The sequence below is a fragment of the Heterocephalus glaber genome, unplaced genomic scaffold (genome assembly GCF_053883595.1).
Source record: "Heterocephalus glaber isolate CG9 unplaced genomic scaffold, H.glaber_assembly_v1.0 deba00000818, whole genome shotgun sequence".
NCBI classification, from domain to species: Eukaryota; Metazoa; Chordata; class Mammalia; order Rodentia; family Bathyergidae; genus Heterocephalus; species Heterocephalus glaber.
The window spans coordinates 16,044,270-16,060,710 of record NW_028258164.1 but is presented as its reverse complement, the minus strand read 5'-3'; the positions used below and the strand labels follow the sequence as shown (position 1 = coordinate 16,060,710).

The 16,441-nt window shown below is 39.7% G+C and overlaps 1 long non-coding RNA gene across 1 annotated transcript in view; it reads left to right on the top strand.

Moving 5' to 3' along the window:
• Positions 1 to 16,441, top strand: part of LOC110345028 (uncharacterized) — a 51,990-nt gene that overhangs the window by 23,042 nt on the left and 12,507 nt on the right. The window contains exon 3 of the long non-coding RNA XR_015449920.1: positions 15,771 to 15,900. This is a non-coding gene — a long non-coding RNA (uncharacterized LOC110345028). The remainder of the gene's footprint in view (positions 1 to 15,770; positions 15,901 to 16,441) is intronic.

Sequence of the window (16,441 nt, the reverse complement as noted above, 5' to 3'; positions counted from 1 at the left end):
GACCCTGCCTTGGAGCCAGCCAACCATGGACTGAAACCTTTACAAACTGTGAGCTAAATAAACCTTTCCTTCTTTAACTTTGGGTGTCAAGTATTTTGTCTCAGCAATGAGAAAAAGTAACTAAGACACCAACGCAAGACCTTTTTTTGGAACTATGTCTGGTACACAACACACCTGGTGTCTGTGGGAAGAAGTAAGTGGCCTGTGGTCTAAATCGATTGGAAATGCTTCATGATGTACAGGGCTGGATTCTTCCATCAGGTCAGCTGTAAAGGTCTAGAGCACACCACTCTGGTCTGAGATTTTTCTGTTAACTTAAATTTATTTCTAGGTGTGTGTGTGTGTGTGTGTGTGTGTGTGTGTTATAAATAAGATTACTGTCTTGATTTCTTTCACTGCAATTCATTACTAGTATAAAAATGCTACTGATTTGGATACATTGATTTTGTATCCTGTGACTTAACCGAATTTACCAGTTCTAACAGCATCCTTAGGTTATTTATATCAAATATACTTTGGAAAGTAAAGGACTTTACTTCCTTCTCTTGCCTAATTGCTTTTGCTATGACTCTCAATACCATGTTGAATAAGAGTGGTGAAAGTGGACATCCCTGTCTGGTTCCTACTCTTGGGGAACCAGTGCCAGTGTTTCCACTTGTTTTGATATTGCTGTAGGTTTGTGGTCTTTACTGTGTTAATGAATGCTGCTTTTATATCTGATTTTTGGAAGATTTCTTCCTTATCATGAAAGCTGTTGAATTTTTTCTGCATCTGTTGAGATGGTCACATAGTTTGGTCCTTGATTCTGTTAATTTGGTGTATGCCATTTATAAATTTGGTGTATAACATTTATCATTTTATCAATTTACATTCCTGGGATAAACACTGCTTGATCCTGATGCATTATCTTTTTCATATGCTGTTGGATTGACTTTGCTAGAATTTTGTTAAGAATTTTTGCATCTATCAGGGATATTAGTTTATAGTTTTATCTTTTTGTTGTATCTTTATTATCAAGGATATTAGTTTATAGTTTTATCTTTTTGTTGTCTTTGTTTTTTGGTATCATGGTATCATGACCTCATAGAATAAGTTTGGAAGTATTCTTTGCCTTTTGATTTGTTGTAATGGTTTGAGAAGAGTTAGTATTAATTCTTCTTTACATCTTTTGTTAAAATTCACCAGTGGAGCCATGTAGTCCTGGGATTTTCTTTGTTCAGAGACTTTTAATTTACTGATTCAATCTCATTATTCACTATTGGTTTGTTCAGATTCTCTGTGTCTTCATGGTTCAAATTTGGTAAATGCTTTGTGCTCAGAAATTTATCCATTCCTTCTAGGTTTTCAAATTTGTTCGTAATAGTCTCTAATGAGCCTCTGTGCTATAAGTTATAATCATTTATCAGCTGTAATGGCTCCTTTTTATCTCTGATTTTATTTATTTGGGTCTTCTCTCCTTTTCTTTTGGTTAGTCTTGCTAAACATTTTTCAGTTTTGTTGATCTCTTCAAAGAACCTTTTCTTCATTCAATGATTTGGGGGGGAGGGTTGGGGGAAGGGCTCTTTTGTTTATTTTTGCTATGACCTTTGTTATTTCTTTCCTTCTTTTCTTGTTGTTCTAGTTCAGATTTATTCCTTGGCAATCTGAAAGATGACAAAATTTAAAGTAAAATTTCCCAGGAGTGGTATCACATTATAATGACTTGTGTACATTTGTTGTGACTTCATTGGTTCTTTGCTCAGATAGAAAACATAGAAGTAAACTAAAGATCCAGGAAAATGTGAGCACCTACTTTCCTGACAGTGAGCAGATAAGAGTGCACACAATGACAGATAAAGTTGCTCAAAAGAAAAGAAATTAGTGTCAGAGACTCCATCTACCAGACAAAGGATGACTCTTGTTTACAAAGAATGATGCTTGAGTTTTTGAGACCCACTCACCAGACTGGAGCCCACAGATGCCAGGCATCCACGGAGCTAAAGGGAAAGCACAAGGCAGGATGCCAGGTGCCTCACACAGCTGGTGACTGATCACATCTGATTCATCACCTGCCTTAGGACAGAGCTGGGCAGGATGTAAGGGACCATCCAGCCACCAGGAAAGGGAGCCATGGTGACATTCTCACAGCTGCGTCTCCTTCCAGGTCTCTCAGCCATTCTACTCTTTCTGCAGGTTTCCAAAATTTCATTGTGGAAATGAGCCTCAGTTTTTGAAGTAGATTGGTGTGAGCTGAAGTACAAATCAGCAAATGGCTTTTGTGAAGGAATCACACTGTATTAAATCCAAATTGATGTGGATTAGAAACATGCATATTATTTAACACAAACACAAATGAAAAATAAGACTGCTATGTTATTGTTGTTTGGGAACTATTTCACTGTGATTTAAATGCTTCAAGCAAAAAAAATCTGTGATCTTCAGAATTACTATTTGATTTGAAACATCTCCAAATTAAAAGTGGTATGGACATCTAATATCATTGAAAAAAATAAAATACTGGGAGCGAGATGTGCCTTAGAATTAAAGTGAGTGGAACCCTGACCAGTTTTATTTGATGAAGAGATGGACATTCACAAGCACACACACACAGCTCATTATGGAGCAGCTCAGGCGAGAGTAGCTTCCTGTCTGTGAGTTACTGCTTTTCCTAAGATGCCCTTTAAAGGGGATAGATGGGTCCCAAAGGAAATACTGCAAAAGGAAAAGTCCATATTAGGCAACAAATCAGGCTGGCGGCATCACACAGAGTCAGTCCTCCTTACTCACAGACTCCGTATTTGTATATTTGCCTACCTGCTGAAAGGTGTTTGTAACCTCAAATCAATTTTCAGGGTACACTCAGAGCCACAGCCCCTTTCAGGCAGTCCAGTAGTGACAACTTTGAATCACCCTTGTGCACATTCCAAAGTGAGATGGATCAAATAGATTCCTGACCTTTGTGCTTCAGCTCATAGTGAAAACAAATGTCCTCTTCCTGGTCTCTGTAGAGTCACGTCTTTCACATTGTGCTTTGTGCAAGTGATTTTGCTGTGAAGTGTTGAAGTGAATCTACTAATTAATTGCTAAGCACAAATAGCCATGAAGCACCTCACAGGGAAACTATTTGTACCTGTGTCGGGTCAGCTTCTGAGGAGCTGTTACTGTATTATTGGTGAGGGGTTCCAGGTTAACGAATCAACAATGTATAGGACTTGCTTCCAACAGGAGCACATATAACACAGTGTATGTATAAATGATTGACAAAAAGATGTGACCTGAGACTCACAGAAACCCAACCCTGTATTTTCTGTAAGAGAGATGGTCCAGTTGACTAATGCCCAGTGTCTTTATAGAGCATAACCATGTGAATAATGAGAATGTGGTGCCTCTCTCTGAGTGCTTTAAAATCAATCTTTCGATTTGGCTTAAAAATTTAATCACCATGTCTCTCTATGTATGTATGTGTGCTTGCAATGAAAAAAGAAATATACTCATTTTCTCAAATCTATGGATGATTGAATTGACACACTTCTAACACTCCCATGTTGGCATTTTCTGAAGTCCTTTGGAGAGCACGGACATATAAAGCATGCAGTACTCTGGCTCCCAAAAGTGCAATTTGATGCAGCACATATTATAAGCAAAAATCTAGAAACAGAATGTTGTAATGGAACTAAGAAGAGCTAGGAGTGTTTATTGGTCAAACCCTCTCTGAAGACCAATGTGGTCAAACCAAGAGGCTACCTGGAGGATTCAGAGAACAAAGAGGTTAGGATTTGGACAGGTACAAGGAGAAGCACTTCATTTCAGGAAGAACACATGATGATAGTGCCCCATAAGCATTAAGAAAGCAAATAAGGAGAAAGTAAACTTGTCATATGGCATATCCTAGCATAATGCCACAGAGTGTAAAGCCAACGGGAAAGACTGCTAAATTATTGCTGTTTCATAACTATTTTGTTGTAATTTCAAAGTTTTGCATGAAACAATATCTGATATTTTCAGAGCTGGTATTTCATTTGAAACACTTTTATATTAAAACCGCTATGTACATCTAATAGCACTTTAAAAATAAAATACTGGGAGCAAGATGTTCCCTAGAATTAAATTGGTTTCAGGTTGTGCTTAGGTAAAGTGACACCTGCATGTTTATTGTTTTTGTTAATATGACATATTGTGTGATGTCTGGGCCTAGCAGCTGTCCTGGTTGTGGGTGGTGTTTATAGAAGAGCAGACTTTGGGAAACTGCAGACTCTGAAGCTCCCAGAGAGTGAAACCTTCTTGATTCTGTTCCGTATGTTGTGGGTAAAGATGTGGGCACATGGCAGGGCTGTTTCTGCAAAGTATGTGCATTCCTTGTAGAGTGTCCCTCAGTGGGGTCATGTGGTCTGGAGAAGGGCAGAGAATGGAGAGCGTGTGATTTCCATGCTGTGGAAAGATAGTGGTAGAGTCTATGCAGGAAGATGGTGCCATGTGTAAGTGTTGTCCTGGGGTTCATCCTGAAATAGATAAATATTGCCTTTTTGTAGGGACAAAGAAATTATCTTTACCTCTTTGACCTTTGAAGTTTAAAGTTGCCTTTCTAAGTCTACATAGCTTTTTAGTCTCAGGCAAGGCTCCAAGTCTTCTGATTGCCACTAAAGTGTTTTTTGTTTGTTTCTTTGCTTGCTATATTCCACTATTTTTCTGTGGTTCACACACAGCTCCAGCCCTGTGCCTCCTGTGATGGCATTTACATCTTCATCAGATTGTAGTCAGGTCTTGCTCTAACCTGAGATCCCTTTTCTCCATGGTGACTGTGCACAGAGCATCTTTGGTCCTCTTACAGTGGACCATAAGATCATATGGTGATCTTACAGTTTAGCTCTCAAAGGATCTTCTTATTTTCATGTAGTTGAAATCTATCAAAACCAGCCAAAATATTCAGACAAGGAAATTAATAATTTGGGATGATAATAATAGTTTTGTTTCATTTGCAGTCTGTATTATCTTTCTAAATTATGTGCTGATCCCTTTTGGAGGCAAGTTGCCAATTAGTGTTGGCTATTAATAATAATTGAAACAATACACCATGCAGTCCCTGCTAACTCTGCCAATGTGATGAAGCATATATCTGCCAGATGGAAGCTACAATGTAATGCACCTTGACTTGCCATTGCAACAGTCGTGGGATATAGGTTTTCTTCTAAGCATTTGTACTGGTATCTTTATCTACAAGATCAGAGTTAGATCCATAAAAGTCTGAACTTGGAAACTTGGGAATTAATTTCCACATACCCTTGACTATTCCTCACTCCTCACTCTAACATTTGTATGGACTATGTCACAGCTAAGCTAGTGGTTTGTGATGAACAGTTGTCTTTTCCTGTCCCCAAATGAGAATGGATGCTGCATGTTGAGTATTGGGGAGAGGAAGACTTCACCCTCCCTGAGGGACAGACAGACACTCCATAACGATTAGAATGGCACGCTGGCAAATGGCCTGCAGAACCAATGCATGTTTTGCGTGACATCTTTAGTCTATTTCAACAATGAAATCCTGATCCTGTATTGTAATTAGAATGTCAAACACATGGCAGTGAATTCCATAATTATAAAGTGAAGATGTTGGTGCCCTTTGAGATGAAACTGCTTCCTAGAGGCCTTTGGTTTATTCTTATCTTTTTGGGACATGGCACCAAGCATGACAGTGGTCTCACAACTTTGATGAGTTTACTCATGCAACACCTAAATAAATGCACAAGAAACCAATGGCCCGGAAGATTGTCTAAACAAAAATTATAATTATAAGACATGTAGTGTCTAAGTTGCTGGGTTTCACATGACCATTTTCCAAGAAAATTTCCATCTAGAGTAAAGAAATTAAAATGCTCCAAAAGTCACAGCCCCAAAACATATCCTAATTTTCTGTAGATTGTGAGTTTAATGGGAGCAAAATGTTCCTTGCTAGGGTGAAGATGCTTTCTAGAGCAATTAGAAATCTGCCCGGAGGTTTGTGGAGGAATTTCATGCTTTTTTCAATATTTTCTACGCTTACAAAGCAACGTAAACGTATCAGCCTCTTAAAAGAACAGGTGGGTGCCCAATCTTACCCGGATTACACCGTGTCTTTGTCACATTCCTGGGACACAGTACCAGATACCTAAAACTTAAAGGAGGAAAAGCTTTATTCTGGCTCGTAATTTTAGAAGTTTCAGTCCTTGCTCAGTAGGGTTCAAAGCAGAAACGGCATGGTGAACAAGCCCCTTGTGGAGGAAAAGGTGCCTAGATCGTGGCACCAGGAAGCAGAGAGAAGGGAGGAGCGGGGAAGGAGATGTTCCCTTCCAGGTCACGCCCTAGCAACCAGCCTCTAACGAGTCCCAACCTCCCTTTGCATATGGTGCCCCTTGACCCAGTCACCTTTCAAAAGCCCCTCCTCTAAGCACACGAGAGTTTTGGGGGACTTTGTGGATCTATACCCTAACATTATTTCTTTAGGCTGAGATGTGTTTTGATCTGAGCATTAAAAAGCCTCCATATTCCTTCTTTGAATCTAGACTCTAGACCTTTGGAATTGGCCTCAGGGGAAACTTCTGTATATCCCTGGAGTCAGCACACTCACCTGGTCTGCTGAATACAGGTGCTAAGCCTTGGGTCACCTGCCTATTCCCTTCTAGAGAAGGAGTCAGGTCCACTGCTAGGAACCAGCGAGCCTCAGAGAATTCAGCCCCCTTGAACAGGGACAGTGAAGGGACAGCATTGTAGATGTAGTTCAGTGACAAACAAGCAAAGCCATGTGCAGTGACATGACCCTAAGATGAGCGTGTCTCCACTGCAGGAGGGAGTACACCACGCTTTAGAGGAGAACTTGCCCCAACACCCTCCTCTTCTTATCAAGGGCAGGAGTGTGTGAATGTTTAAGCCTGAAATTCATTTGATTATCAAGAAATGTAAGTTCTAGGGCCAGGGATTTAGCTCAGTGGTTCTGCCGCCTGCCTTGCAAGCACAAGGACCAGAGTTCAATCCCCAGTATCCTCCCCCCCCCAAAAAAAAGAAAGAAAAAAAGAAAAAGAAATGTAAGTTCTCTAAAACTTGTATGCCCTGGGCTATTACAAAGATGATTTGAGTGGGAAAAGAAAATTTTAGGAATTCACACACTTGAAATAGAAATTTAAGTGGTTTTTATAAAAAAAAACCATTGTGTATTCAATATTTCCTAGTTCTAGAGCAACAGTGTATACAGAGAGTGGTTAATTGGTTATGACAAGTTGTATTAACACCTGCAGAAAGGTAGGGAGAGGCTGAGAGTTGTTGATGTCAATAGCAGGATGGGAGGCAGAGAGCTTCTGCTCACTTCTAACGGGCTCATGTCTCCTCTCCTCAGTGAGTGGGCAGAGCTGAGCACAGACAGAAAGACCCGCATGGTAGACTTGCAAGCTCCAGGGCCATTGAAAGCACAGTTGGTGCATGGCTAAGGTCCGTATCCGGGTAACACAAGGACTGAGACCATGGCATATGGTATAGCAGCAGCTCTATGTGTGCCCTAGATGTTGACTTTCACACCCCCTCTGAACACTCTGGACTTAAAGAGGTTGGATTTCCGAGATATAGGATAGAAACTATCACAGTGGGAAAAGCTAAGTGGGAGCCTCTAGAAGTTCCCCCTCACTCTCTGAAAAAATAGTCATAAAGCTCACATGCTGTCCTAGATGAGATGGCAGAGTTGTGTGCCACCATGAAAAACCCAAAGAACACCCTTTAGTCCCTCTGATCAATTCACCATGTTGTTCCTTCCAAAACCTGGATGGAGCTTGCAGAAACACTGCCAGCTAACAGACTAGCAAATAGCCTGTGTGCAGCAGGGTGAGGTGGGCTCTCTGTCGCACAGAAGTGCGGCCATGTGTGTGTCCTTGCAGAAATTGACCTGGCAAACATGTTCCTCTTCCAGTGAGTGGATATTACCAGAAATTGGTCTCATTCACTTGGACAGGACATGGATACCCATCAGCATTTGGTCTCTGGGCTACTAGGCCCTCCTGGCTGTGGTCTCACTCCTCTTCTAGCTTTCCTAGATTCTGCCCCATTTTCTAGTAATTTTTGAATCAATTTCTTGCACGTCTAATCTTTCCTTGGTGTCTGCTTCTCAGAATACCCTGACCAACACGGTGAGTATCTCAGAGATTGTGGAGTGCCTGACCGTGCTCATTGTTTTGCATGTAAACGTATTTGTCGTAGGTTTTTTTTTAAATAAATCAAGCAAGTTACAGGTCAGTGTTGCCAGTGCACATTCTCCATCATGATCAGATGTTAAAGTCACCTAGAGAGCTTAAAAAAAAAAAAAAACAGCAGGGGCTTTGGACTGTCCTAGAAATTCAAGTCTGAATGACAAATTGACTTTTCCACGTCTCATTTTCCTTCTGGCAGAAGGAAATGCTAACGTTTGGCCTATGTGGCCACTGACAATTTCTTTGAAATTGTCCTCAAATATTTCTACCTCAAGGAGGCCATCCCTGTCACCTTCACTCACCTTGTGACTGCTCCTGCTTATCCTCAGGTCAGGGCTGCTCTGCTGAAGTCCTGGTGCCCTCTGTACAGCACTTTTCACCTTGCAGTTAGCTGTACAGTTACTTTGCATCTTCCCATGTTGCACAGCTCCTCTGCTGGAACATGAGCTCCTAGGACGGGAACTTTTGTATCTGCTGTTCACTGCCCTGATGTCCAGAGCAGAATTCAGCAGACTCCAGCCATGGACTAAATATGGTTCAGTTCCTGTTGTATAAATAGCATCATTGAAGAGTCACCCTTTGGGTGTGTGTGTGTGTGTGTGTGTGTGTGTGTGTGTGTGTAGAATAGTGCATGCTCTGCTGTTTGTTATTCCCTGTTGTACAGAACAGCAGCTTTCAGACTGAGCTCTGGCCTGGATGACTCTGCTGTCTGTGCGAATGCCAAGACAGAATGACCTGGGGACCTGTCTGGGTCAATAAATCACCCCAGATGCTGGACAAAATCAACTCTCAGCTGCACAGCACACTCCTCAGGCATAAACCGGTAAATTGGTTCATCCTGATAATAAAAACTGCCACCTGTAAATGTATTAAGCTGAATCAGCAACTCATGACGCATCTGAGTTATATCAGAGAAAACCAGGCCCATGAGCTTTGCAGATGCACCAGACCAACACACACTGCACCCCTCAGCTGGATCACACAGCAGGAGGGACTCCCAGCCCTGGGGTGTGGTGTGGCGAAGCCAATGATGGCCAATTCACCTGGTGGAAGAGTCATGGACTCTGGCTCTCTGTGCATCAGCTCAGGTCAATCACCCTGCTAGATGCAGCCTACTAGAGCTTCCTGCCATCCAGGCTGAGGCTTTGAACCCACTCTGCGCCCATAACAACCCCAAGAAGCAGCTGTGCCTGGTCTGGGATCTTACCCCACCAGCTGCAGTGACTTCCACATCTCTGTAGTCTCTCTGGCTTGGCTTTCAGCACTTCCTCTTTGAATGCTGCAGCCCGATGACACTTTCTTGGCCATTCTGTAACCTGTGACTGTGTGAAGTGCAAAAGGTCACTTGAGTGTCACAGATATTAGTAATTAAAGATTGGAATAAAAGAGTCTCATTGCCACGCTCACTGGCTACTGTAGGAACCAAGGTTGATGAACTTTATGAGCTCATGAATTTACTGTTATTCAATAAATTTTGACATTGTGAAGAGATACAGACATGTCCAATCTATGCTATGGGGCTAGCTTGCTCATAACCACGGTGCTCATGGCTTCTTTCTTCCTGCATTGTTTTGTGATAGAGACTGGCATATAGCTTATGGTGTGATCAAAAACAGGGTGAATGTTAAAATTTTTAAAAATTATTAGAGTAAAAGACCCATGCCTGCCAATTCCCCCTCAAAACACTCAAAATGCTTGTTTTGAAAATATTTATCCTATTGTTTTTGGCAATGTGTCTTTTATTGTAATTGCGGGGTATTTTTTTAACATTGACTCAATCTGGCCCTTTACAAAAAAAAGTTATCAACCTTTGATATAGAAAAGTACTTAGTACATAGTATGTGCTCAATAAATATTCATTCATTTATTAAACTGTGTGGTGTCTAGCCCAAAATTAGCACTCAAAATAGCAAATTTTATATTTGATTTAATTATAAGCACATGTGGCCAGATCAGACAATCAAATCCCTAAAACTTCATGCAGTGAAATGTTCATCCTTATGGATTGTCAAGTGATTTGGGATAATTATTAATGTGAAAGAGTGGATAGTTTCTCTACCTTCATACCTCTCATTCTTTTGATTCTTGTTTTTAAAAGAGAAAGGAAATGATGGCAGAGGGAGTCTTCATGGCTACTCCTTTTGTTGCCCACTGAATTTTTGTGCTTGTTTGTAAGCCTCAAATAATGTCAAATAAAATATCCTCTCTTGCTCAGATTGGGGTTCGCTTGCTAGTGTACCAGTGGTGACTTTCCCTAGGACAAAGGGGCCTCTGTCTCCCCCTAAAACCTGGCAACTGGGAAGGGATTCTGTTTGGAAGTTGTGCTCACCATCATTACCCCAAAATTGATTTTTAAATTGCCCATTAGTGTATTCATATGGGAGCATTGCTTTTTTGCCAAGAGCAAAATTATGAAGTTCGAGAACTTTATTAACAAGATCCTGATTTTTCTTTCCCTTTTTGACCTTTAAGGCAGAGATTCTCTCTTTTGAGATATGGATGCCTTGGCAGACTAGCCAAGTCTGGAGATGCTTCTCAGAATAAAGGTTTTAAAAGCTAAAAGAGGAAAATGAAGTAAAACCTTAGGATTACAAAGGAAATGTTGAATTAAAATTGTATAACCAAAACTTTAAAAAGGCAAACTTTGATATAACATGTGATTCTGTTAAATGTGGTGGGCATGATCACCATAATATACTTCAAATTCATGCTGAGTTTGAACATTTCAAGATATTTTCAACAACTGTAAAGTGATATAAATACAAAAAATATTATGACTTCTGATACTAACAGAGCCATAGGTTTTGCTAATCCAACTGTAGTAGTTACCTAAACTTATAATTGAAATAGATGCTAAATTTTAGTAACTGATTGACCAAAAGGCATATGTGATTATTCCCTATATTCTTTCATGGATCCCCATTGCTTACCTTAAGCACTAAATCTCACTATGCACTCTCTAGCCTGTTCCTTCTTGCAGAAGGTATACCTCAGCTCTCATCAGAGAAGATTTAATTTAAGTTCATGCATTTTATCACCCTAAAAGAGGATACTCTTAAACTATACCTTTTAATCATGAGGGAGATCTTATTTCCTTTTTGAGGCACCTTTGGCAGTGGCTCCTGAGAATGCATACTGAAGTAGTTGTTCTTGAACTCTTAGTGCAGGTGGAGTAGGGTTCTACTTCTGCACATAATTAGATTGGATGCCCAGTAGTCAGTTCGTTCATAGCATAGTCAGAAAGCTAGTGGGATAGATTTAGAATTACAGTTTAGATTTAGAATGAGCTTATTTTGTGGGTAGCAAATTACTGATAAATTTGCAAAGTGTTTACTAACCCAGTAGCCGTTTTCCTCCCCTTTCTTTCTTGCTAGTAAATACCTATTTTTCCTTCCTCCCATGAAGTCCTTCACTAAGTACATAAACTTGTACTGATCCATGATGTACCAGAGAAGATGGGCTGAATATACAAATTGGTATCACTCCTTAGAGCCAAAACAGTTAGAAACTTCTCTGTTTTTTTTTGTTTTTTTTTTTTTTGGTACCAGGGATCGAACTTGGGTCCTTGAGCTTGCGCAGCAGGCAGCAAAACCACTGAGCTAAATCCCTGGCCCCACAGTTAGAAACTTCTCTGAATATAACAGTTTGTAGAGCACAACAGAGATAGTCCCTAGGCTTTCTTCTACATCTGATATTTCATAATTCCAATATAAACTTTTTTTGGCATTTTGAGATAGGGTCTCACTATGTAGTTCAAGATGGCCTTGAACTCACTATGCTGTCTGGCTGGCCTCAGACTTACTACAATCCTTCTGCCTCAGCCTCCCAAGTGTTGAGATTATAGGTGTATGCCACCACAATCACATCCAATATAATCTTACAAAATAATAATTAATACTAGAAGCCTGGGGAGCAATGATTGTTTGATTAGGAGGAGCAGTAGATATCAAGAAGTACTACATGCCAGGTTTTAAGATGGGCATTAGGTAGGCAGAAATGGAAAGCCATCTGCTGCCCTCCAGAGGTTTAAGGTTTGGTGAAATAAATAAGTAGTAGCCAAGTTAGTGAAAAACTGATGCGTGCTTTGCGAGAAATAAGCACAGGTACTAAAGTGGAAAAGAAGCATAGGAAGGCTTCCTATTGAGTGTTCCCACAGGTGAGAAGATGCTACCCAGATGCAGAAGAATGTGAGGTCTCCTCTTAGAATAACAGGAAAGAGTGAGATGAGGTACATTATGGAAATGACAACTTAACATTGTGCACATAAGCGTCTGGCATCGTATTATTGTCCTGTGGCAATCTGGGGCTAAGCTGCTCAATGAGTAATAAACATTTCTTTCTGATCCAGAGATCTTGTTTGTTCTTTCACAAACTGGCCAGCTACCTACCTGTGTATCATCTACCTATCATCTATCTTTGTATCTATAAACTTAACAGGAAGACACATGCTGATGGTGCCAAGAGAGGATTGTTGCTTTGGAAAATATCTCTGGAGAAGGTGTTAAGTTCAATACCAGTAGAGGTATGGAAAAGATAATTAAGAAGATCTAAATTGATTCCATCAAAGTATTAATAAGAAATAACAAAGAATATGGAACAGAGATGATGAAGAGACAATGGAAAGAAATTTTCCGTGAGTGACCAAAACCTATCCACAGATGTAGGAGACCCAACAAAACTCATGCACGAGAAATCAAAAGAAATCTATGTGTAGATAGTGAAAATGTATCCTAAATCCACCTTTCAGGAAGAAAAACATGGATTCTCTGTAAAGGAATGGTAAGTATACTGAGAACAATTTTCTCAATAGTGCAACAAGCAAATGGAAAGCATTTCTCACTTGATAACTATTCATCAACAAAACTACTTTTTAAAGAATGAAGACAGAATGAAAACTTTTAGTAAAATAACAACAACAAAAACTGAGGAAATTGAATCCTAACAGAATTCAGTACTACTTAAAGCACAGGTAGCTCTGAGACAGGATGAGTGACTTACTCAAGGGTGTTAACTGACAGATTGTTTCTTTCATTAAAAAATCTTGCTGTGAAAAACATGTCAGCTGCAATAAACAGACTCCTTAAATATGTAACTGATTATCTCTTAAGTGAAATGAATAGGACACACATGTGTAAATACTGAATTGTCTCTCTGGTGTGAGAAACTGAGAGTGTAAATGAGGACCAAATTATATAATAGATAATATGAAATATGAAGAAAAAGTTCAAAGGGAAGGGAAACTGAGGGGAGGAAAGAAGGAAAAGAAAAAAATGAGAAAAGAAGGAAAAGATGGAAACAAAGCTTTTGTAAATAGGGAGGGGCAGAGTGGTGGAAGGGAGGGAAGGGGAAATGGGAAAAAAGAAGAACTGAGATATATCATGTACAGGCACAAATTCTCAGTGATAAATGTGATCATAATGTATACCTAAAGTGTACCAATAAACTTAATTAAAAAAAGAAAGATGTAACTTATTTGCATTCTGGGTCAAGCTCCTTACCAGACTGTGAGCACTAAATAATAGTTTCAATATGAAGTCTAATCTGTGGACCACACATTGAATAGCAGTGTTTAAAGGGAAGTACTATAAGAAAAAAATTTCAAAAAAGTTTGAGATCGAAAAGTAATAGTGAGAAGAAAAGATGACACACAAAGAAATCTAAAACTAGTGATGAGTATACTTTAAGAAAACTAATCTTTGAAGTTGGAAATGATAATACAGTAGTCTGGACAGAGATATCAGAGTGAGAACATTACAGAGTGATTAAGATGTAAACCAGGGAAGGGGGGTTCGGGGGGGGATAAAGTATGTTATGTGAATGTACACATCTGTTGAAATAACCCATTAATCTATATAAGCAATAAAAAGTTTTAAAAGGTGCAGACATATTGGTTACCCTTTAAACTTTTTAAATATGCATCCTAAAATTCTTAGCAATACCAAAAGATACATAGAGAAAAAAATCCAGTTTAGTAAGGGCGAAAATAGAATGAAAAAAAATAAACAAAACAGACCTCCTCAAACTGTGCAAATTAGGAAAATCGGGGCAAAGTGGAGAAATGTAGAAAAGTAGGACAATTAGAAGGAAAAAAATATGGAAGAAATGAATTCAAACATATTAATGATCTCAAGATTGGCCTAAATTCTCTAGTTAAAAGACTTAAAGCATAAGAACACAGAAAATTTGAACTCAAAGGATGGGCAAACAGAGCAAGGGATTTAGCTCAGTGGTTTTGCCACCTGCTGTGCAAGTGCAAGGACCCGAGTTCGATCCTCGATACAAAAATAAAAAAAGGATGGGCAAACATCACACTGCATGCTGTGGATATAAACTATTTTTATTTATCAATTATACATCAATAAAGCTAGAAAATTTATTTTAAAATTTTATACCAGTCAAAGTAATCTATACTTTATGAAAACCTATTAAAATAGTAATATATACAACTAATGAAAGTATAAGCCTCACTAAACATCAGAAAAAATATAAAGAGGAAAACATTTTTTAAATAAAGGAATTAATTGCACGTTGATGGATTGGTTCACTAAGAAGACATAGCAATTTTGAATGTAGCCATAAATATGTACAGATATAACATTTTGTAAAATAGGTCATAATACAAATGCACCATTAGACTGAGATAGTCTAACAACTGGTAACGGATAGACAAAGATATGAGCCACGTGTGCCGGTATACCAGCCAACCATGCATACCAAAATGAATGCAAAGTCTTCATGAGACATGAAATAAAGGCGAGACTATAGCAACAACAGGGAAAAAGCAGCCGCTGATCTCTGCTGTTCCTAACAGATGAATAGGGAATCGAGGTGCATAAATAAGGGCTCCTACCATCGTGGGGCTTGATTCTGAGAGTGGTCATCTCTTGCATATGCCCTGCAGGCCTTGGGCAGGTGGCCTCCATGTCTCTAAATGTTCAGACCTGCACCATTGAACTTGCATGTGAATTTCTAAAGCACCATTCCAAATCTCACTTCAGCCCCTCCTGGGTGGGAGTGGTGAAGTACCCGGATGTTCCTGGACGTCACAGGTGGGCAGGAGCGAGGGGACTGAAAAAGCATGCAGAGGGCCACGAGGGTTTCAGCAGAGCAAACAGGAGCTGCAGAAAGCTCAGCTCTTGAGATCAAGGAGCTCCTCAGAGATACTGGAGTGACCCTCATCAGCCATCTGCAGAGCTGGTTTTCCTCCCATGTACCGTCCTTTGCCAGTCTTTGACTCCTAGAGGGCTACAGCACTCATATACCTGATGCCTAAAGATAAGCGTTAGCTCCGTCCTTTTTGTGACCACCCTGCATTTCCCTCCAGCCTAACACTGTGCTCCTCACTCAGATAAACCCAGAGCCTCAAATTTTCACCAACTTTGTTTCTACATTTTCAAATATTATGCAATTTTCAACCCTGATATCGAATTCCACCTTTTCCACTCAGCTCCCCAGCTCACATTTCCCCCTTGGAGAAATCTGCAGACCACGTGGCATTATGCTGTCTCCTCCTGTATTCCCAGGCTCTAGGCTTGGCTCCAAGCTACTAAGCAGGGTTCATTGCTACTTTGCTTGTATCATCCACAGGGAAAGATTGCAGCTGACTGATTCACTGTTGGATTGATGGAGACACCAAAATGAATTAGATCACATCATTTGGATTCTTGTAGCTTGGAAATTGAATGATCTTATAATGAAGAATCTGAATTTCAAAAAGGTGAATTTTGAAATTGATTTTGAAATGATTTAATTCTATAGCTATTTCTTAAATGTCATTATAGCCACTGAGTTATATGTGAAAATAGTCTATTTATGCATTTCTACCAGGTAGGAACCACCACTAACTTGGTAAGAATAAGTATGTTCCCAGTCCTCCTAAGTTTTTATTTAGCTGTGTAAATCATCATCAAAATCAAACTTGAAGTCCCTTCTGTCAAACAATCCAGGCTATGGAAATGAGCATGGAATTCAAAGGAGTTAGGAAACTGTTTCTCTTCTTACAAAAGGAGTCGTTTTTGTCTTTTGCTCACATGAAACACCTTGGGACAGCTACATGAGAAATGTGGATGTTTCACCATAAAATACCGAAAGATAATAGAGAACAAAACACAATATGCCAATTAGATCAGTAGAGGGAAGAAATATTAAGAACAATGTCTCATAGGGAAGCCTAATAGGGCTTCACAGATATCATCGTGTGAAATATAAATGAACCATCAGGAGCCGTTGACACAGGGAAAATAACAACATCCAAGTAC